Source organism: Sus scrofa, chromosome X, assembly GCF_054392235.1.
Source record: "Sus scrofa isolate SSC_HxYL_T2T_F1_AM1 chromosome X, Sscrofa_HxYL_maternal_Yorkshire_Landrace_v2.0, whole genome shotgun sequence".
NCBI classification, from domain to species: domain Eukaryota; kingdom Metazoa; phylum Chordata; class Mammalia; order Artiodactyla; family Suidae; genus Sus; species Sus scrofa.
In genome coordinates, this window is record NC_139401.1 from 105,208,834 (window position 1) to 105,230,884 (window position 22,051).

Below are 22,051 nucleotides of genomic sequence, written 5' to 3' on the forward strand. Positions count from 1 at the left end.
GACAGGTACCAAAGCCTTGCGTTCCCCTTAAACAGCTCCAAATGGGTGATGAGTGTGCTCTGGTTATTGTGTATTCTTAGGGTGGGTTGAGGCTTCTCCTTGCTGGAGAGCTGAGTGAAATGATTTCCCACTCCTGATAGGGGAAACCCCAAGCTCTCTCTCTCTAGTAACAGGGGCACACATTTTGCTGGTGTTGTCATTTTAAAATGTTTTGAAGTATTACATTTTACTCAGAAATTCCTCTGTACATATCATATTCAAATTCAGGAAAATAAAATTAAGATAATTCTACAATTATAATTTTTTTCTATTTTCTTTTTTCTTTTTTTTTTCTTTTTCTCTTTTTTCTTTTCTTTTTCTTCTTCCTTTTTTTTTCTTTCTCTTAGGGCCACACCTGAAGCATATGGAAGTTCCCAGGCTAGGGGTCGAACTGGAGCTGCAGCTGCAGGCATATACCACAGCCACAGCAATGCAGGATCCAAACCCCATCTGCAAACTACACCACAGCTCACAGAAAGGCCAGATCCTTGACCCGTTGAGCAAGTCCAGGGATGGAACCTGCGTCCTCATGCATCCTAGTCAGTTTCATTTCCTCTGATCCACAACAGGAACTCCTAAAATTCCAATTTTTAAACCTTTCAAAAAACCTCAGACTTCTCAGATCCAAAGTACTGCCATTATCCCGATGGTGATAAATTCAAACTACTCAAGGATCCACAAGTTTCCTCCTTACGTTAATAAAAAAATGCCTTGTGCATTTGAGAATTTCACTTCCAATCTCAGAATCACTAGCTAGTGTGACTGAATATTCCAAGAGATTTATAAAAATATCTCCAACTTTATGACCAGTGGATATAAGATACATCTTCAAAATATTTGCCTAAACATCCTCTGTAAGATCTGCCTCCTAGAGGTTTGGTCTTCCGAAATAGGTAGCAAAAATAAAACTTTCTTTGAGCCTCAGTGAAAAGAATATTATTGGTACTGTTAACAACTGATGTATCAATACATCTCCAAGGTGTTTGTACTTAGATTTTTTTAAGTACGTAAAACTTTTAACTTAAAAGACACACATTATTTCCTCCCATACTACTGGACATTCATCAGAAGACCTTAAACTGAGGATTCTTAGGAATCCCCCGGAAGCTGCTAACATCAAGAGTGGATGGCTTGTGCCAGAGGCAACACAGGCTTGTGCCTTCAGAAGCAGATATGTTCCACCCAAGATGACAGAATGAGATTAATTTTCTCATTTTTCACCACTCTTTTTCTGTCCCTTTGCCCTTTTACTAATATTACCTATTATTAGATTTTTTTTTTACACCCTCCAGAACACTAATGTTTTGAACCTCTATTGCCCTCTTCTGCCACCTCAGGGGAAACAAAACTCTTCTACATGATTTTCCCAGGCCATAGCTACTGCTCTGAACGTAACCGATTGCTGGATCGAATATGCTCCACCAGACCCTGCTGACATTAATGTAATATCAATTCGTTCAAACATCTCTGAAGGCAGATTCCCTTTTATAGACCCCTTCTGGCACTTAAGCTTCCCCCATCATTAAGTCCAACCTTCAGCCTTATGAAAATGGACCTTGACCTCACATTATCAGAATGCTTCTGCTCAGGTTATTATAATACCATCAGCAAGACCTGCCAATCAGGAATAGACAATAATATTGAGGTTTTCCTGACCACTGCAGTCCGTTCATCCTCTTCAGAAATCATCCTGCTTTGCTGAACTATTTATTTAGCTTCATTTAAAAAATTTGTCAACTTCAAAGGACAGACACCAAACTGGCTTACCCCTGTTGTGATAGATGATAGATTTCCAGTACAGTTTACCCTCAACCAGGGTACCCCATCTTATATAGATAGGCTTACACACACTAATTTATCCTGTGTACTCAGGATAATTGTGAGGCACTTTTAACTATTTAAAAGTATCATCCTTCCTGTGGATCGTGTTTCCCTGGGAAAAACATTCCCCAGAAACCTTTAAAATGTGGTGCATGCAAGCTTATTTAAAAAATCAAACGCAGAAGGTGTAACTGACTCTGCTTTCATGCATACTGTGTAAGTGTTAGGGATAATACTACTGACAAACATGGCTCAAAACTTGCCTCAGATCCTAACAAAAATCATAAGTAACACAAATTCAACTTTGAAAGACAAACTAGACGAAATCCATTAGTTAACAATTGTCATGGACAATCGCATAGTCCTTGATTACATCTTCACTAGCCAATAGGGAATTTATGCTACAGCAGACACTCCTCATTGTACCTACTGATAAAGATGATTTGTATATTGGGACCCACAAAGTGAAGTGGCCAGGCCCACATTACAAATCTAAACCTAAGTCAGCTGGAATTTACAGGAAACACATGTCAAGGAAGCTTAACATACACCAATCACTACCCTCCAACTCAGCTTTAGCCATTTACTTTAGACGACAGGACCTGCTAACCTTATAAGGAAATCCCTGACTTCCTAGCCAATCACGAGCTGCCTCTTCTCACTCTATAAAGCCCACTCTTCGCAGAAGTCTCTCAGGAAGAGTACTCCGTTATTTGTGAGGTACTATACTTCCCCCAATCCATGGACTGTTTTTTCTTAAACAAAGGACATGAGACATTAAATTAGTCTAGTTTGTCAATTGACAGTTTTGGCAGTGGGTTGAGACTTGAAGACAGTTGCTGAAGATTCCGTGAATGGCACCAAGCCATAGGCGAAGATACCCACAGAGCCCTTTTGGGTTGCTTCCTCTTCAGCTGCTCTCTAGGATCTCTGGTAAGCTTCTCTCAGACTGAGCTCTGCTTCCTTCATGTTCTGGTTCTTTGAGTTTGTCCTAATCTTTCTGAGTTGAAAATTGGGGTGTGAGAAACTCCGGATTCTTCTGGGTGAGACTTATTGGGCCACAATATTTGGGTTTGTTGCCAAGTTCATCTACAATGTAAGCTGCCTTCAGGAGGTCCTGATGGGTCTCAGGAACTGTGCACGGGCAGCCAGAAACAGTATGTCTCATTGAATTGAGGAGGATTATTTCAACAGGGGAAAATAATGGGTGCTCCTCAATCTAAGAAAGCAAGATGGCAGCTGTTAGAGGATTCAAAAAGTGTCAGGGTAATTCCATAGCATAAACCAATGGGGACTTGGGAAATAAGTTAAGACAAGAAATTCAGACTGTTGGAATTCCCAGTTGGCAGGGCAGGTTAAGGAAACGGTGTTGTCACTGCAGCAGCTTGGGTGGGTCACTGCTGTAGCATTGGTTCAATCCTTGGCCCAAGAACTTCCATATGCCATGGGCATGGCCAAAAAAAAAAAAAAATCAGACCGTTTTGACCAATGGCACTTCACAATGTAAGTAGGCACAAGTTGGACTACTACAAACCATTAGCATATCTGCCACTAAAGAAATCTCCCCAAAAGAATTATAGATATATTGCTAATGGGCATCTTGAAAGCCACATCTGCAAAATTGGTGAGTATAAGTGAAGCACTTAAAAGCTATTAGAGTGCTTGCCACTTAGCTCTAACCTCTCCCACCAATCTGAAGAGGTTCTATGCAAAGAGGTATACAGTAAAACACCACAAAATTCCCAACCCAGTGGCACATTCTCTTAGCTATTGATTTGGCTCTGAGAGACCCAAGACTTAGCTAAAAAATGGGATTTTCAAGTTTCAAAGAATTAAGCACACCATTTTCTGGCACACCTGCTAATTCTATTTAAGAACTGTAGTCCCAGAAGATGTTGATATCTACAAAAATGGCATCATCTTACTAAGACCACCTAGAATTACAATGGTCATTATGGGGTATGTTCCCATTAGACAAGAACATTCATTTAAGAAGTGTACTTGAAACTAAGGATTCCTTGACATAGTGTCCGTGAAGATGCAGGTTCAATCCCTAGTTTTGCTCAGTGGGTTAAGGATCCAGCATTGCCACAAGCTGTGATGTAGGTCGAAGTTGTGGCTTGGATTTGATTCCTGCCCCAGGAACTTCCATATGCCACAGATGAGGCTGAAAAAAGAAAAATAAATAATGGAAAACCTTGGCAAATTCAAGTAGATACTGGAGCTACACCTCTAATCCCCACTTGTCCTGGAGCCTGTGAATGGATCCTGTAGATGGGGTCTTGGGAAAATTGGCAGAAGCCAGTGAAGTATAGCTCATAGATCTCTTCAATCCAGAAAGGAAAGTAAAATTTCACATTGTCCCTTCCTTTCAAAATCCAGACCCATTAGTTATTGATCCTTTCTCTCCCAGGGAGAGCTTATTGCCTTCTTGTCTTGTTTTGTGTCCTAAGAACATGGCTTGGAAATCAGGTTAAGAGTCCCCAAAACATGGCCAGACTGAAATGTGGATTGTGCTCCATTTTGCAGCTAGGGTCCTACCAACTATTGCTGACTCTCAGGGTAATAGTCTGTTTTTCTTTTGGCTAGCTTTAGGAGTGGTGCTGGATCTTGGGAGGATAGTATCTTTTGCACCCTCTTTGGAATGTCTCTTGAGTCAATGGGGTTTTTCAATACTGCTAGGAACATTTACTGTTCATCTTGGCTGAATCCTGGCAAGATAGGGGATTTTTTGGCCACACCTGTGGCATGCAGAATTTTCCAGGGTAGAGATCAAACCCATGCCACAGCAGTGACAACACAAGATCCTTAACCCGCTAAGCCGTCAGGCTACTCCAAGATAGGATTTTTGGAAGTAGCTCTATGGTCAGAACTTGGTCAAACTGGAAGCACATGCACAGAGCCTGATAAGATTTTTTGTTGTTTTAGCCCTTTTCTCCTAAGCCAAATGCAACTATGTACCCAGAAGGAAAGAAAAACATTCCAAAGACAAACAGTTCTAAATCTAGAACATAGGAATCTTTTGATTCCAATCTTAGTTGAAGATCTTTTTCCTGATCTAAAGAAGATGATACAGTTGGATGGGTGAGTCAGCCCTTTGGTATCATTCAGGTTACAACCCAATTCTTTGAGGAACCTAAAATAACTGTCTTTATCTTATAAATTGAGTTTTTACAAGAACACAAATGCAGCTCTGGAAGCAATTCAAAGCTCATTTATCCGTTTTGCCCTTCCCATAACTACCCCCCCCCCACTAATCTTGAAAGGCTTGTAGATATTGTAAAAGTTCTGGACCTTCTTGGAGGACCTTGCATTCCTTTCTCTGTGCATTTGGAATGTAAATGTTCTACCTGGTCTTCTCTAGAGAACTGAGGTCCATCTCTGAAAATGCAAACTTCAGGGAGGTAATTCTTATCAGAAAGTATTAATCTAACAAAAGCAGGAGAGACTATTTGAAAACTAGGCCTAAGAAAAATGTTGTATTCTTCACAAATATTAGTAAAAAGATTAGCTATCTGAGTAGGGAAACTTAACTTATTCCATCTGCCAGAATCACAATTTGGATCCAACTGTTCTTTTTTTTTTTTTTTTTTTTTTTTTTTTGTCTTTTTGCTATTTCTTGGGCTGCTCTCGTGGCATATGGAGGTTCCCAGGCTAGGGGTCAAATCAGACCTGTAGCTGCCAGCCTACGCCAGAGCCACAGCAATGCAGGATCTGAGCCGCGTCTGCGACCTACACCACAGCTCATGGCAATGCCAGATCATTAACCCACTGAGCAAGGGCAGGGACCGAACCCGCAACCTCATGGTTCCTAGTCGGATTCGTTAACCACTGCGCCACGACGGGGAACTCCAAGGATCCAACTGTTCTTTAATGAACTAAAGAGTTTAACAATGACCGTACCTTTCTCACAGTACTCAGTAAGATTCCTGAATAAAACTGAAACTCACAGCTTTCACATTCTGCATTTTTTATTTCAATTGACAGTTTTGGTGACCACTAGAGGACCCAAAGCAGACATCTCTCCTTTGCTTGAACTCTAGGAGGGTTTGAATCCTTGGTAACAGCTTGTGCCCATCCTCCTTCCTGGTGAGTCCAGACAAATTTTGGTGAGTCTCTCTTGGTCTTGGATTGCCCATCTTGGTTGACGATCCTGTTTTTGGTGTGTTAAATGGCACCTGACCTCTCAGTTGAAATATACTGAAATTATGTACAGTTGAAGGACCCTAAGTTTCTCTGTAGTTAAAAGACACTGGGAAGATTTTGCTCAAGTTGGAAGACATCGAGGAGGTTTGGACTGGGTGCATAGGTAAAGACCTGCTTGGTGTCCTTCCTTGAATTTGCTGTAACAGAGTTTGTCGGAATAAAAGTGAAGATACCAAATGAGAGCTTTTAGCTCCAAAGATAAAGAACACAGCTCCTCCTTGCTAGTTATGGCCTTCTCAAACTACTGGGAAATCTATGAGGTGGTGTAGGTGAGTCCTCATACTGTGCAGTGGTCTCATAAAGAAACCCACTGATTAGCTAAAAACCTGATCATCTGGGGACTCGTCATAAGGTTTGACCATCTAGCGTTCTGAGTGCCCATGGTGGTTTTAGGTTGTTGGGGGAAGAAACAGAGACACGTGAAAGCACTGAGATGACTCTCAGGTGATACCTAGGAGAATTAAGCTCACCAACATCCCACCTGCCCGCCACACAGTTTTCAATAGTCATTTTATTCTGACAAAAAACAACTTTAAATTGAGGAATAGAGTCTCCCAGCTGAAGTAAAAGGGGTATCGGATAACCTCTGATTAATACCTCAGCTGGGTTTATGCATGCACAAAACTTATACTTGCAAGTACTTATTTAGTTTCCATTTGTATGGAATGCCTTTGTCCGTCCCCTCATTTTCAGTCTGCGTATGTCCCTGGATCTGAAGTGAGTCTCTTATAGGCGGCATATATACCAGTCTTATTTTTATATGCATTCAGCCACTCTATGTCTTTAGGCTGGAGTGTTTAATCTATTTACATTAAAGGTAATTATTGATATGTATGTTCTTACTGCTATTTCGTTGTTTTGGTTTATTTTTGTAGGTCTTTCCCCCTCATTCTTCATTTGTTCTCTTGTGATTTGAAGACTACATTTAGTGTTATGTTTGGATTACTTTTTCTTTTTTGTTTGTATATCTATGATAGATTTTTGGTTTGCAGTTACCATGTGGTTTTTGTATAGCAGTTTATATGTATATTACATATATAATATATATATTTAGACTATATATATGTGTAGACTGTATATATGACTAAGTCGCTGATTTCTTCATTTCAAATGCACTTGAAATACCCTGCATTTGTACTCTCCTCCCCTTGCAATTAGTTTTTGATATCACATTTTACATCAAATTGCTTTGTGTATCCCTTAACTGCTTATTGTGGATACAGATGATTTTACTGCTTTTGTCTTCTAACCTCCCTACTAACTTTGTGTGTGGATGATTTCCTACATTTGCTGTTTGTTTGTTTGCCTTCACCAGTGAGCTTTCTCATTTTGTAATTTTCTTGTTTCTAGTGTGGCTTTTCCTTTTAACCTAAAGAAGTTCCTTTAAAATTTGTTGTAAAGCTGGTGTAGTGGTGCTGAATTCTTTCATCTTTTACTTTTCTGTAAAGTTTTGATTTCTCCATCAATCTGAATGAGAGTTTTACTAGGTAGAGTATTTTTGTGTGTGTGTGTCTTTTTGCCTTTTCTAGGGCCACTCCCGTGGCATATGGAGGTTCCCAGGCTAGGGGTCCAATTGGAGCTACAGCCGGTGGCCTACACCAGAGCCACAGCAACGCGGGATCCAAGCCATGTCTGCAACCTACACCACAACTCATGGCAATGCCGGATCCTTAACCCACTGAGCGAGGCCAGGGATCAAACCCGCAACCTCATGGTTCCTAGTTGGATTCATTAAACACTGAGCCTGACAGGAACTAGAGTATTCTTGGTTGTATTTTTTCCCCATTCATCACTTTATATTGTGCCACTCCCTTCGGGACTACAGTTTCTACTGAAAAATCAGGTGATAGCCTTATAGGAGTGCCTTTTGTATGTTATTTTTTGCTTTTCCCTTGCTCCTTTAAATATTCTTTTTTTAACACCTTATATTTGGCATAAATTTTTAAATTGAATTTAAAAAATTTATAGCTAATTTACAATGTTTCAGGTGTATGGCAAGTGATTCAGTTATACATAATACACACATAAATATATCTACTGTTTTTCAGATTCTTTTCTAGTATAGATTATTACAAGATATTGAATATATTTCCATGTGCTATAAGTAGGTCCTTGGTAAGTTTATTTACTTTATATGTAGTAGTGTGCACCTGTTAATCCCAATTTTTCCCTCTCCCCCTTTGCACTTTGGAAACTGTAAGTTTGTTTTCTATGTCTGTGAGTCTATTTCTGCTTTGTAAATGAGTTCATTTGTATTTTTTAGATTCAACATATAGGTGATATCATATGATATTTATATTTCTCCACCTAATTCCACTTAGGATGATATTCTCTAGGTCCATCCCAGCTGCTGTAAATGGCATTATTTCATTCTTTTTTATGGCTGAGTAATACTTCATTCTAAATCTATACCACATCTTCTTTATCCATTTATCTGTCAATTGACATTTAGGTTGCTTCCATGTCTTGGATTTTGCAAATAGTGATTTTCATTTGCATGGAATAACTTCTTCCATTCCTTCACTTTCAGTCTGTATGTGTCCCTAGAGCTGAAGTGGGTTTCTTGTAGACAACATAGATATGGGTCTTGTTTTTGTATCCATTCAGCCAGCCTATTCTTTTGGTTAGAGCATTTAATACATTTACGTTCAGTGTAATTATTGATATGTATGTACTTATTGCCATTTTGTTAATTGTCTTGGATATTTATTTTAGGTCATTTTTCTTCCTTTCCTCTTTTGGTCTCCTGTGATTCAATTACTATCTTTATTGTTGTATGTGGTTTGCCCTGTGTGTGTGGGTGTCTATTGTAGCTTTTTGTAGTTCCCACTAGATTTTTTTTTTTTTTTTTTGCTATTTCTTGGGCCGCTCCCGCGGCATATGGAGGTTCCCAGGCTAGGGGTCTAATCGGAGCTGTAGCCACCAGCCTACGCCAGAGCCACAGCAACGCGGGATCCGAGCCGCGTCTGCAATCTACACCACAGCTCACGGCAACGCTGGATCGTCAACCCACTGAGCAAGGGCAGGGACCGAACCCGCAACCTCATGGTTCCTAGTCGGATTCACCAACCACTGCGCCACGACGGGAACTCCCCCACTAGATTTTAATATAGCTGTCCATATATGTACAGAATTGTTCTTAGGTTGCTGGTCTCTTAATTTCAAATGCATTTTCAACACTCTGCATTTGTACTCTCCTCACAATTGCTAGTTTTGATATTGTATTTTTCTGTGGATGATTTCCTACTTTTATTTTATGTTTGTCTTTACCAGTGAGCTTTCCCATTTGTAATTTTCTTGTTTCTAGTGTGGTTTGGCGAAGTTCCTTTTGCAGTTGTTGTAAAGCTAGTTTGGTGGTGCTGAATTCTCTTATCTTTTGCTTGTCTGAAAAGCTTTTGATTTTTCTGTCAAATCTTAATGAGAGCCTTGCTAGGTAGAGTACTCTTGGTTGTAGGCTTTTCCCTTTCATCACTTTAAATATATTATGCCACGCCCTCCTGGCCTGCAGAGTTTCTGCTGAAAAATCAGCTGATAATCTTGTGGGGGTCCCTTGTATGTTATTTGTTGCTATTACCTTGTTGCTTTTAATATTTTTTGCTTGTCTTTTATTTTTGTCCATTTGATTAATATGTGTCTCAGCATGTTCCTCTTTGGATTTACTCTCTATGAAACTCTCTGTACTTCCTGGAATTGTTTCCTTTCCCGTGTTAGGAACGTTTTGGGCTATATCTTCAAATATTTTCTCAGGCTCTTTCTCTCTCCTCCTTTCGAGACCCTTATAATGCAAATGTTGGTGTGTTTAATATTGTCACAGAGGTCTCTTAAACTGCCCTCATTTCATTTCTTTCTTTCTTTTTTTTTTTCATGGCTGCACCTGCAGCATATGGAAGTTCCCAAGCTAGGGGTCACATTGGAGCTGTAGCTGCCAGCTTATGCCACAGCCACAGCAGTGCCAGATCCAAGCCACATCTGCAACCTATGGCAACACCAGATAGTTAATCCATTGAGTGAGGCCAGCAATCAAACCCACATCCTCATGGACACTATGTTGGGTTCCTAACCCACTGAGTCACAACAGGAACTCCTTCATTCTTTTTTCTTTATTCATTTCCATGGCAGTGATTTCTACCTCTCTTTATTCCATCTCACTTATTCATTCCTCTGCCTCAGTTATTCTACTATTGATTCCGTCTAGAGTTTTTTTCACTTCAATTATTGTATTATTCATCTTTGTTCTTTAAATCTTCTAGCTCTTTGTTAAATGTTTCTTGTAACATCTGAGATCTTAGACCACCCTTACTATTAATATTACTATTACTCTGAATTCTTTTTCAGTTAGATTGCCTATGTCCTCTTCATTTAGTTGTTTTTGTGGGTTTGTACATTGTTCTTTCCTCTAAAACACTTTTTTCTGTCTTCTCATTTTGTCTAATTTTCTTTGTTTGTTGTCTCCTTTCTGTAGGCTGGAGGAATGTAGTTCCTTTTACTTCTAGTGTCTGTCCCTGGGTGGATGAATTAGTCCAGGGGCTTGCACCAGCTTCCTGGTGGAAGGGACTGGTGCCTTCCCACTTGTGAGTGGAGCTAGGTCTTGTCACCCTGATGGTCATGGCTGTGTCAAGTAGTAGGTTTAGAGGAGGCTGTGAGCTCAGGATGACTTTAGGCAGTCTCTATGGGTTTAATATTTTTTGGTGTGAGGGCTGTTTTTAATGTGGATGCCTGCCGTCTGTTTCCTCAGTGTATGCTGGCCATTATCCCTTTCATAGTATGTGTGGCTGATGCTGTGGTTACCAAGGCCTACAGTGGATATTGAGTGGGGCCTCTTCTGTGCCCTGCGGTTGTCACTGTTCTGTCAGGGGCAGGGTATGCACCCTAGATGTTGGGGTCGTAGCCTCCCAGATCTGTTTCTGAGCTATGTTTCTGCTCTGTGGTGCGAGGTAGGCAGGATTGGAGCACTCCCACTAAGAGAGGAGCCCTTGAGTATCCTTCCACTGAAGTTGTTCATCTGTTCTGGTGTGTCACCTTTCACTTGTGCAGGTTCACAAAGTACACCGTTGTTGGCACTGCTATGCTGGCTACTGGCCCTGGTGTGTGTCAGGCATTGTTGCCACCAGGCCATCAGCTCATATCTGATGATGTCAGGTCCAAGACTGCAGTAGTGGTGCCCCTGGGCCTGCTGTAGGAGCTATGGAGGCAGCTCAGACTCTGGCCTGGACCAACCGCTGTGTGTATGTATTCACAGAGCCCAGAGATGCTAAAGCCAGACCTGTCTCAACTGTGGAAGCACTTATTGTCTGATGTTCCACAGACACTGAATTTACAAAGCCAGCATGTAAATCTGTGGTTCTCTCAGCTGGGAGGAGATATTTCATCTCTTCTTGCTTAGTCACAGGGCCCCTGGAGCTCAGCTGTGGTTTTAGTCCTACCTGTGTATGTGGGTAACCCACCAGAGACTGCTCTTGAGGAAGCAGGAGCACAGAAGCCTATCCAGATGGGAGAGGTAGGAGGTGCCAATCAGGCACATGGGCTCACTCCTGCACAAAGGGACAGAACAGAGGTCGAGGTGAGCAAGCCTGCCTAGTCAGGACCCTCTCTCAGGGCCTGCAGAGGCAGGGGCCTGCATGGGGAAAGAGGTACAATGGTGGCCCCACCTCTCGCATACACTTAACAATGGCACTTAGCCTCCATGGCCACCCAGGTCTCCTGCCCAAATATTCCCAGTTGTGGCACTCTGCCCTCCAGCCCCTCCAGGCTGTCTCTGTACAGCTGACTGCAGTTGTTGTCTCCCTTGTTTTTGTTCTCTAGACCCTCATTCCAGCACCTAGCATCCAGCCCCCACCAATATCAGTGGTCACGTGTCTTAGGCTGGGGTGCACAGTAGGGTGGCACAGACCCTCTGTGTAGGTCTCATTCTGTCCTGCCTGCCACAGACCAGCTGCTGTGATATCCTCCAAACCTCCAGAGCTCCCTTCCTGTCCCAGCTGATCTTCCCATTGGTCAGGGGGCTCCCCATAACGTGGAGACTTCAGCTCCCTCCCAGAGGTGCAGGTCCCGACCTGCTTCCAATTCTCTATTCTTTTTTCTTTCTCCCTTCATCCTACCTAGTTACGGGGAGACCCCTCTTGTCCTTTCAGGTGTTTGTCGTCTTCTGTTAGTGTTCAGTAGGTATCCTATAAGGATTGCTCCATTTCTATATGGATTCCTGACGTATTTGTGGGAAGAGGTGCACTCCATGTCTCCTACTCTGCCATCTTGAAATATCAGAACCTTGAAAGAGTTCTTATGTGTGAAGACAGAATGCGAAGAGGACAAACTTGTTCAACGTGGAAACAAGATGATCAAAATTATGCTTGCTAACATCATTATCAAGATAAAGATATGCTTGGGAAGATCTCCTTTCACTAAAACTTAGTAAATTCCTCTTCCTTTGTTTGTCTGGAGCTCCCTGGTATATCTGGAGATAGATATATCTCGAAATAGATCTGGAGACTGGAGACCGATCTGGAGATATGTCTGGAGATATTCAGAGCAGGTAATGTTATACTCAGATTGAAGAGGCCCTGCCCTCTAGTGGCTAAATTTCATAATGCAACTTGCTTATTTAAAACTGAACGAGACTTCTATTGTGGCTCAGTGGGTTAAGAACCTGACATAGAGTCTGTGAGGATGTGGGTTCCATCCTTGGCCTCACTCAGTGGGTTAAGGATCCATTGTTGCCACAAGCTGCAATGTAGGTCACAGATGCAGCTCAGATCCAGCATTGCCGTGGCTGCGAGGTAGGCTGGCAGCAGCAGCTCTAATTCAACCCCTGCCTGGGAAACTTCCATATGCCACAGGTGCAGCTGTACAAAAAAGGAAGGAAGGAAGAAAGGAAGGAAGAAAATTGAACTGTAGGCTTATGGAACCCACTGCCAGAACCATGCTCCAGGTGCTTGGATGAAATTGTAACAAAGTCTTATTTCAAGATGCAGGAATACTTTAAACTCTTGGGAAAGCATCTGCCTTTAATAGGAAAATAAAAGTCTTCATCTGGGGAGGATTTGGACTTGACCTTGAAGCTGAGGTTCTCTTTAATCCTAACTATGTATGACCATGTGTGTGGGTATTTGTCTTGAAATCATGATGGGATACATTCAGGCATCAGTTCTGAGAGCAAAATACATGAGCATGTAGATTTCAGGAACAGTCTTTGCTGGCCTAAGCCTCTTCTGCCCCCTACAAGGGTGCAGCAAAGCATGAAATGGCTGAGATTTATGGCCCAAAAGGCCAGAGAGAATTGTGGAGTTCCAAGGAGATGCAGGAGCCATGGGAGTGAGCTGGATGCATTGAGTATTGATCTTATAAATCAAATCTGTCCACAGGCAGGAGTGGGGACACTGAGCCCAAGAAAAATTGGAGAGAACAGGAACAAGTCAGAAACCAGGTCAGGATGGTCCTGGCCTATGGCTGAGAAAGGAATTAGAGTATACTGAGTTCACCTTTGTGGGCAATGAAACTGAGCAGGCCTTGAGAAGGGGAGTTGCAGCTGGAGCTGAGGCTGGGAGTCTAGAATTATCAAGTGTTAGGAGGTCTGCAGGTCAAGTTGGTCTTTCCTCTGTAGGGGAACAAAATGTGCCACCCCAACATGTCTCTTTGGCATGTAGATTATTTCAAGCTGATGACAATCAAGGATCAAATGACTCAGGAAGAACTTCTGACCTTACCCCTAAATGCCTAAAGAATGTTCCAGGAAGGGAGCCCTCACCAATGTTACCGGAAAGATGGTACCAGAATCTGGGTTCTTGTTCATGGAACCGAACCAAACTTCACGAACACACAGGCAGCAAGCAAGCAAAAGTCTTTATTACAGGAGCGCAAATAGCTCCCTCCCAGCACAGACACTGGGGAGGGGGAGGAAGAGTCACCTTTTCTATTGTTCCACGAGGTTTTTATTTCTTAAAGACAGGAGTACCAACATGGGGTCCAGATAATCAGTTCTTTTTTCCACTGGCCTTGCCCAGTTTACCTGTATCAGTCCTTGTCCAGTAGGGGTCTTAGAGGTGGATATGCCCCATAAGTTTTATGGTTTCTTTTGCTCTTCTTTCCCCAGACTTAAGAGTCGCCACTCTTGATATTCTTTTGCTAACAGTTAAATGTATAGGTCAGGGGTTATTTCCCACCTTGACGTAAAACAAATGTACTTTTAATAGTTAGTCTTCTAACAAGCAAGGCCTGTTTGTCTTGATTAGTTTTTACAAATCTTAGACCATGGACATTAATCAGGGAATATATCGAAGCCCATGTTCCTACACTAACCACCCGGATTATTATGCTGCCTCAACCATAGGTAACTTTAAGTAAATTAGGTGTGATAGATGGAGGGGAACCTAGCAAAGTCTGCTTGTTAAAATTCCTTTCTGTGGAGTTCCCGTCTTGGCTCAGCGGTAACAAACCTGACTAGTATCCATGAGTATGTGGGTCTGATCCCTGGCCTTGCTTAGTGGGTTAAGGATCCAGCATTACCGTGAGCTGTGGTATAGATCACAGACATGGCTCGGATCCTGCGTTGCTGTGGCTATAGTGTATGCTGGCAGCTGTAGCTCTGATTCGACCCCTAGCCTGGGAACTTCCATATGCTGTGGGTGCTGCCCTAAAAAGACCAAAAAAAAAAAAAATCCTTTTTGTGTCCCATTATCTCTGCCTGGCCCAGTTGTGCTGCCCTGGCATTGATGTAGAACCTATGGATTTCTTCTAAATGTGTTTCTTTGAAAGGTAGTGTAAGGTAATAGAAAATATATATTAGTCTCTGCCCTCAGTCTGGCACAGGACTCCTAAAACCCTTATAAATTTTTAACTGATAACAGCCCTAGGAACATCTTTTGTTCTGATGAAGTAACTCTGGGTGGGCTCTTCAATAGCTCCTGGATAGGGGCTGGTCACTAGAAAGACCAAGCTATGATTAAGAGTTAGGGACTTTTCAGCCCCACTACCACATCCTCAGGAGACGGGAGAGGTGCTGTGAATAAAAAAAAAAAAAATGTTGCCTGCATTATTAGCAAACAAAGGATGCTGCGTCCAGCAAGCCATCAGCTACTACCCCCACCCCCAATGGTGAGCCCTGAGGGAACTCAGGATGGGGACAAATGGGCTGCTGGCTGCCAAGCCCTCAGCCACTGCAGCCACCCCCAATGGTGCACCCTGAGGAGACTCAGGGTGGGAAAGCACAGGATTACTGTCCTTAGGTAGCTCAGGTACATAATCTGAATGATTTCAATAAGCCCAGACTCTAGCATGTTCCCATACACAGAAGAGCTCTAAATTCATTAACTTGAGATGTCCAGTTTCCTTTAATTAACAATAATCTTTTAATGTTCCTGACTACTTGATTTTTGCTGCAAAACTCCTACATACCTCACAGCTCCTCCCTTACCTCTTTGGAACAGTCCCTCAGAGGTATATAAGAGGCTTCCTCCCAGGCTTGAAGTCCTCAGAAAGTCTGCTGAATAAAACATAATTATCAGGTTTGGGGAGTTCCCATTGTGGCTCAACAGGTTAAGAATCCAACTAGTATCAATGAGGATATGGGTTCAATCCATGGCCTCACTCCGTGGGTTGACGGTGTAGGTTGCAGACATAGCTCAGATCTGGTATTTCTGTGGCTATGGTGTAGGCTGGCAGCTGTGGCTCTGATTCAGTCCCTAGCCTGGGCACTTCCATATGCCACAGGTACAGCCATTAAAAAAAAGGGAGGGGCCATGGATATGATCATGAATTTCATAGAAAAGGAAATATAAACTATAAATACATAAATATACATTTCATCTGGGTAGTGCTTATAGACATATCTTCAAAAACCAACACTGATCATTCCCCTATCAGATTGGCAATGGTTAAAAACAGATTTAAAATTCTTTTTGTTGTGAGGGTGTATATAAATGGGAACTTTCATGCAGTGTTTGGTAGGATATGCATTGCAATCAAATCTCTGTGGTATCTTTTGGCAATTCTCTATGACATCTATGCCTGGTTTAAGGGTTAGGTATAGATTCTGGAGGCTCTTCAAACCCTGATGATGATAATAATAGTCATAATCAAAACAAACACTTAATATAGTGATTTCTGTGTGTGAGATCATATTCTTAATACTTTATATCTATTAATCATCCCAGTAATCCTAAGAGGTATGAAACTATCATCACTATTTCACAAATGAGGAAACTGAGGCACTGGAAACTTAAGGGATTTTCCAAAGTTCCCACAGGTAGTAAGTGGCAGAGCCAGATTCTGACTCCCAAAATGTGGCCTCCTAATCATTTTGTGTATTGCCTCTCAATTCTCTATCTATATTTCTGAGCACCCTGGTGATACTGTTGTTAGGTAGCAATTATGGCCTAGAGAAAATCACTAAATTTCAGTGGTAAATGACAGTAAACATCTTTTTTGCTCATACATCTGCAGATTGCTTGGTGGTTGGTTCCATGATTTGAGCTAGGATAGGATCAGCTGGGAGGCCAGGCTATAAGCTGCACATTGGGTCTGGGTGTGCTCCGTGTGTCCCTTGTTATCTTAGACCCAGCAGGCTAACCAAGGCATGGTGATGGCAGAGAATTAAAGAGAGCAAGTGGAAAAATGATGGTGTCTCCTAAATCCTAGTGCTGAGAACTGGCATGTTGTCATTTCTGCTCAGATTCCACTGGCAAATGCCAATATAACAATAGGTGGTAGGGAATACAGAATCCAACTCCCAGGAGAGAAAGTGTAAAGTCACACGGCAAACAGTGTGGATGTGGCAAGAGAGTGAAGAATTGAGACCGATGATTCCAATACCAATGATTCATGGCTGTTTTCATTTCTGACTTATCTGAGCCTGGTTCCATATGGCATGACATCATATGAGAAGTTGTAATCACCTGTAGTATATTATCTGCCACATACTTGCTTACATATACTTTTATATCTTTCACTGTTGACCCTTTTATCAAGGAAGTCTCTTCTTATACAGGTCAATCCCTTGTGAATTGCCACATTCATTTCCCCCTCTCTGTTTCGACATGTACACTGACCACCATATACAGGCCAATGGCTACATGAAATTCCAGAGGAATACTTTTTGCTATTTTGGGGTTCCTATACTTGAACATTCCCTTATCACCAAGCCTATATCCTTTGGTAGGCTCTCCAAATGAAGGCAGCTGCCTTTTGTTTGTATAACATTTGATCTTGGATATGGTCCTTCCGCTGTCTATTTGGAACCTTACCATAAGTGATTTCTGGTGTCTCTGGTTTCATATTTAAATGTTTACTTGTGTTCCAGTTTCATTTTATTAGAAGGTCCATGTGGCTGTTTGATTCATCCTTATCCTCAAGAAGCTGACTCTCAGATTTGTTTAATAAACCATAATGTGATGGCTCAGAGGCAAATGATATCCAGTCTCAGGCAGAAGCACCCATCCCCAGGCTTGAATAAGTACTTATGCTAAGTGAAGTAACCTAGACAAAAAGGGCGAATATTATTAACTATTATATGGTTCCACTTACATGAGGTACTTAGAATAGGTACTTATTCATACAAACAGAAAGTAGAATGGTGGTTATCAGGAGCTAGACAGGAATGTCTGCATGTTGTGGGCGTGGCCTAAATAAAAGCAATTATGTTTTTTTCACCTCAGACTGTTGTTACTCATGCCACACTATATGAAAGTTTAAAAATAAAGAGAAACATTCTCTAAGTACAAAAATAAATAAGATAATAGAGCACAATAACAAAAAAAGTATGTTTATGCCTAAGAATGTTACAGGACTTGAAGTTAAAGATGGTAAAAAGAAACAAAATTGCTCTTAATTTAAGAATGTATATCCTGTATTATTGTAGTGGGATGTATGGTGGTCTCCAAAAGGACATGTCCATTTTCTAATCCATAGAACCTGTGAATATTACCTTATGGCAAAAGATGTGATTAACTTAAGGATCTTTAAGAGGAGGGGCTTATCCTGGATTATCTGGGAGGGCTCTAAATGCAGTCACATGTATCCTTTTAAAAGAAAGGAAGGGAGTTCCCGTCGTGGCGCAGTGGTTAACGAATCCGACTAGGAACCATGAGGTTGCGGGTTCGGTCCCTGCCCTTGCTCAGTGGGTTAACAATCTGGCGTTGCCGTGAGCTGTGGTGTAGGTTGCAGATGCGGCTCGGATCCCGCGTTGCTGTGGCTCTTGCGTAGGCAGGTGGCTACAGCTCCGATTAGACCCCCAGCCTGGGAACTTCCATATGCCGTGGGAGTGGCCCAAGAAATAGCAAAAAAAAAAAGAAAGAAAGGAGAAGGGTACAGACACACAGAGGGGATGGCCGTGTGAATATGCAGCAGAGAGAGATGTGGCCACAAGCCAACGAATGCCAAAAGCTATTAGGAGCTAGAAGAGGCAGGGAACAGTCTCTGGAGGGAGTGTGGCCCTGCCAACACCTTGAATTTAGACTACTAGCATTCAGAATTGACAGAAAAGTTTGTTTTCTAAAGCCATCCTATTTGTAGGGATTTATTACTGCAGCCTTAGGAAACTAATACAATTATCTTTACATCACTTTTTAAATTCTTCTTTGCCTTCTAGATGAATTTCGTATTCTCTAACATATCATTTTTACATACAGCAATGTAGTTTTCATATACTAATGACCTCCAATGGCCAGAACATACCGAAAAACTCTAAAGTTTTCCCTTTGATGAGTTGATTCTCTCAAAGGAGAATCAAGTCATGCAGTTTGAGAGTCAATATATAGAGTTCTAGTTTATACATTTATGCTTTATTCCATTAAGATAGAGCAGGTGGTAATCCTGGGGGAGGAGATCCTCCCAACAAAGGTGATGGTGGTGGTGATGGTTTACCACTTATTCTAGGTAAAGAAGTCAGAGGAAGAAGAGCAAGTGTTTTGGTCAGAGGAGGCGCTGGAACTGGTAGTGAGGATGATCATCTTTCTATCTGCCTTTAGACCTGGTAGAAGAGGTCCTGACATTCACGAGCAATCTGAGGGCTCATGTTCTATAATATAAATAATCCAATGTTTAAATGCTTGTAATAAGATATACAGTAAACACTTCATAACAGTAGACATTTGTGTTTTCATAGACTTTTTTTATGGCCACACCCGGCATATGGCATATGGAAGTTCCCAGGCCAGGGATTGAATCTGAAGCCCCAGCTGGGCCAAGGCTTGAACCTGCACCCCACAGCAACCTGAGCCAGTGCAGTCAGATTCTTAACCCACTGTGCCACAGAAGGAACTCCTTTTATTTTTATTTTTTGTCTTTTGAGGGCCACACCCATGGCATATGGAGGTTTCCCAGGCTAGGGGTCTAATTGGAGCTGTAGCTGCCAGCCTACACCACAGCCACAGCAACACCAGATCCGAGCCGTGTCTGCAACCTACACCACAGCTCACGGCAATGTCAGATCCTTAACCCACTGAGCAAGGCCAGGGATTGAACCCACAACCTCAGGGTTTCTAGTTGGATTCGTTTCTGCTGTACCACATGGGAACTCCAGAAACTCCCTTTTATAGATTATACATTATACTGTAATATACATAGTATATCTATAAGAGATATACATTTGTCAACATTCAAAGACTTCATAGTATAATGCAAAAACTTGGATATTTGACAAGCATTTTAAACACTACACAATGACTACTTCTGCTAACACTCTAATGCTAGGACAGTTGGCACTCTCATCAAAGGCTTTGTGAAATACGATCCCAAAATGATGGAAAGTTACATTTCATGATAAACATATGCAAAAAATTATTCTATATGGCTTGGCCATGTTAAGGCTAAGTTGGTTCAGGACTTGCCACAGTGGTTCAATGGTATGGGTGGTGTTTCTGGAATGCTGGGATGCAGGTCCTATACCTGGCCCAGCACCACTGTGTATTAAGGATTCAGTATTGCTACAGCTACAGCATAGGTTGCAGCTGCGGCTCAGATGTGATCCTTGGCCCAGGAACTCCATATGCCATGAGGCAGCCGAAAAAGAAAAAAAAGAAAAAGACTAAATTGGTTCAAATATGGATAGATTTGAGGAATCGAGCTTTACACCGAGTCTGTCTCAGTAGCAATGAACTAGCTGTCTTTTAATAACATAATTAACATCCATTTGCATAGTAATATATTCTTACAAAAATTTTTACAAGTATTATCCCTTTTAATCCTTATTATCACCTTCTAAGTTTTTTCTCACTTCTTGTGGACAATGAAAATGAAACTGCGATTTAAGTGACTGAATAAAGTTAACACAGGTAGTGTGAAACATGAGTAAGATTTTTTCTTTTAAGGGCCACACCCACAGCATATGGAGGTTCCCAGCTAGGGGTCGAATCGGAGCTGTAGCCGCCGGCCTATGCCACAGCCACAGCAAGGTCAGATCCAAGCCACATCTGTGATCTATACCACAGCTCATGGCAATGCTGGATCCTTAATCTACTGAGCGAGGCCAAGGATCAAACCTGCATCCTCATGGATACTAGTTGGGTTCATTAACCACTGAGCCACAATGGGAACTCTGAAACATAGGTAAGATTTTTTAAAAAAAATTTACAGCCACACCCATGGTATACGGAAGTTCCCCGGGGCCAGCTGCCGCAACACTAGATCTTTTAACCCGCTGCACCGGGCCAAGGATTGAACCTGTGCCTCTGCAGCAATCCAAGCTGTTGCAATCTGATTCTTAACCCGCCATGCCATGGTGGGAACTCCTTGACTAAGATTTTTTTTTTCCCCACTGTACAGCAAGGGGATCAAGTTATCCTTACATGTATACATTACAATTACATTTTTTCCCCACCCTTTGTTCTGCTGGAACATGAGTATCTAGACAAAGTTCTCAATACTACTCAGCAGGATCTCCTTGTAAATCTATTCTAAGTTGTGTCTGATAAGCCCAACTTAGTGTCTGATCCCTCCCACTCCCTCCCCCTCCCATCAGGCAGCCACAAGTCTTTTCTCCAAGTCCATGATTTTCTTTTCTGAGGAGATGTTCATTTGTGCTGGATATTAGACTTGACTAAGATTTTAATGCAGTTCTCACACCTAATTTATTTCCCTTACTATTAGAGCAGACTATCTCCTCATGAATGCATATTATTTGTCAAGAGCTGAGAACAGAACCTTGGAGAAGGCCCCATAGGTAGGTACAAAAATGTAGTAACTGACTTCTCAGAGATGTGAAAAAGGAAGTAGAAGGATGGGAAAAAGGGAAAGCTTTGTTGAAATTATAAATTTTATAGAAAGGCCACGGGATTGGGTCATTTGGAGTTCACTGGTGACTTTTAACATTACTTTTTAGTAGAATGTGGAAACAGACCAATTTAAGAAACAAACACTTATTGAGGACGGTACTTGATCAGTGTACAGTTTAGACATTGAAAATTTTTAGGTATATATGAGAGCTTTTGTCAAAGGTGGATATATAATGTTTATAGATTTTTAAATTATGGCAGTCCAGGTTCTCAGAGATCTACAGAGGGCTTTAAGAAATCATTAAGATGAGAATTTTCTTTTTGAAAGGAAACACCATGGACTTAAGTATTCACATCATCATGAAAACTTCCTCTCAAAAGCAGTTTTGCTTGTGTGATATGTTCTATCACAAAATATTCAGGGTAGTTTAAGAAACTAATGCCTGAGTCTTTTCCATATTTGATAATGGTTTATTGTCTTACCAAATCAAATCTGTAGAGCTTTTTAAACTCAACTAGACTAAAATGTTGATTTTAAACTAACTGCTAATTTGCCAGAAAGTCTGCTACTGGTCACATTTTCTACCATAGAACTTATTGTATCATGACACTATATATATATATACACACACACATACATACACACATAGCTTCAATACCTGGGTTCAGTTTTGCTGGAATTCTGTTCTGAGTTCCTTGATCTTTTCTTCCTTCTTTTGCACCTTGGCTTAAGTTTAGAATTGAGTTCTGAATTCTTCATTTTCCTACAATGATCACCACCATAA

At 41.5% G+C, this 22,051-nt stretch overlaps 1 long non-coding RNA gene across 2 annotated transcripts in view; it reads left to right on the forward strand.

The window, feature by feature from the left end:
- Nucleotides 1–408: 408 nt before the first annotated feature.
- The window catches only part of LOC110257707 (uncharacterized), a 50,764-nt gene continuing 29,121 nt past the window's right edge, over nucleotides 409–22,051 (forward strand). The window contains exons 1-2 of one of the 2 annotated variants that reach the window (XR_014835543.1): nucleotides 409–2,793; nucleotides 5,848–5,969. This is a non-coding gene — a long non-coding RNA (uncharacterized LOC110257707). The remainder of the gene's footprint in view (nucleotides 2,794–5,847; nucleotides 5,970–22,051) is intronic. The other variant, XR_014835542.1, reaches the window with a different exon arrangement.